The 1545-nt window shown below is 37.2% G+C and overlaps 1 pseudogene; it reads left to right on the top strand.

Moving 5' to 3' along the window:
- Positions 1 to 817: 817 nt before the first annotated feature.
- LOC119624232 (thioredoxin pseudogene) lies at positions 818 to 1137 on the top strand (annotated as a pseudogene).
- The last annotated feature ends 408 nt before the right edge of the window (positions 1138 to 1545 follow it).

Genomic DNA, 1545 nt, shown 5'->3' with positions numbered 1-1545 from the left:
AATATTATTCAGCCACAAAGAGTGAAGTACTGATACGTGCCACAACATGGATGAACCTCGAAAACATTATGCTATATAAAGAAGTCAGATATTAAAGCCCATACATTGTATGATGCCACTTATGTTAAACATCCAGAATAGGCAAAGTCATAGAGACAGAAAGTAGATTAGTGCTTGCCTGGGGCTGGGAGGAGGAAAAAATGAAAAGTGACTGCTTAATGGGTATAAGGTTTATTTTAGGGTAGAGTTAGATAGTGATGATGGTTCACAACTTTGTGAATATAATAAAAACCCCTGAAATGTGCAACTTTAAAGGGTAAATTTTATGATATGTGAGTTATATCTCAATAAAAACATTTTTAAGCTGCTGAGCTGAATATTTTACATTTCCCTAAGGAGACCAAACCACTTCAATTAAGCTGGCTTATTAAGTGACCTTTGACTGATTTCCTCCCCCCAGGCTCATGGTCTTTGATAAAATTAAACTGCCTATCTTTGGTCTAAGAGGCTCATATTTCAGATACTTGAGGGCAGAGACTAGATTAAGTAAAGTCATTAAAGTTTTCATTTAGGGGAGAAAAGAAGAGACCTAGCTGGGACCCGGTGAAAACCCAGATGTGGCATTAGGGACAATCAGGAAAACCGATCAGTCAACCAGAAAACAGAAATACTAGTCTGTCCTTCCTATTAGAAAATGAGTTCAACATCAGGGTTTAGAGGACAATCCAAAAGACAAAGGTCCTCTGGTCAAAGCTCAGTCCAGCACTTTGAATCCATTTCCATCGGTTCTTACAGTCATCAGATCCCAACAGTCAAAATGGTGAAGCAGAAGAGAAAGTTTGCTTTTCAGGAAGGCTCAGATGCTGCAGGGGATAAACTTGTAGTTGACTTCTCAGCCACATGATGTGGGCCTTGCAAAATGATCAAGCCCTTCTTTCATTCCCTTGCTGAAAAGTATTCCAGCGTGGTGTCCCTCAAAGCAGATGTGGATAACTGTCAGGATGGGATGTTCGCTTCAGAGTATGAAGAAATGCATGCCATCTTCCAGTTTTTTTAAAAGGAATGAAAGGTGGGTGGGCTCCAGTTTTTGGAGCTAATAAGGGAAAACTTGAAGCCACCATTAATAAATTAGTCTAATCAGTTTTCTGAAAACATAATAAGCCATTAACTATTTAAAACTTGTAGTTTTTTATTTACCAAAAATAATGAAGTATGGAGACTATATACCCAACTGCCATCTGATTATAAATGACAAACAAATATTAATTCTACCCTTTAAAACAAACAAACAAAAAAGTTATCTGGCCTTATAGGAATAATTCTGTCCTAATCTGAGGCCAGTGCCTAGACCAAGTTGTGAAACTAGATTCAACCACAAACCTCAAGAAATGATCCAAGGCTATGAAGCATCATGTCTTCATAATGAACAACTGATATGGCTTATTAAGTTTATGAAATGGTCATGTCTTCTTTAAAAAAAAAAAAAAGAACTAATGACCCACACATATATGGACAACTGATTTTTGACAAAAGTGCAAAGGCAAC

Source organism: Chlorocebus sabaeus, chromosome 20 (genome assembly GCF_047675955.1).
Source record: "Chlorocebus sabaeus isolate Y175 chromosome 20, mChlSab1.0.hap1, whole genome shotgun sequence".
Classification (NCBI taxonomy): domain Eukaryota; kingdom Metazoa; phylum Chordata; class Mammalia; order Primates; family Cercopithecidae; genus Chlorocebus; species Chlorocebus sabaeus.
Note: the sequence above shows the minus strand (reverse complement) of the source record. Positions and strands in the feature narration are given on the sequence as shown.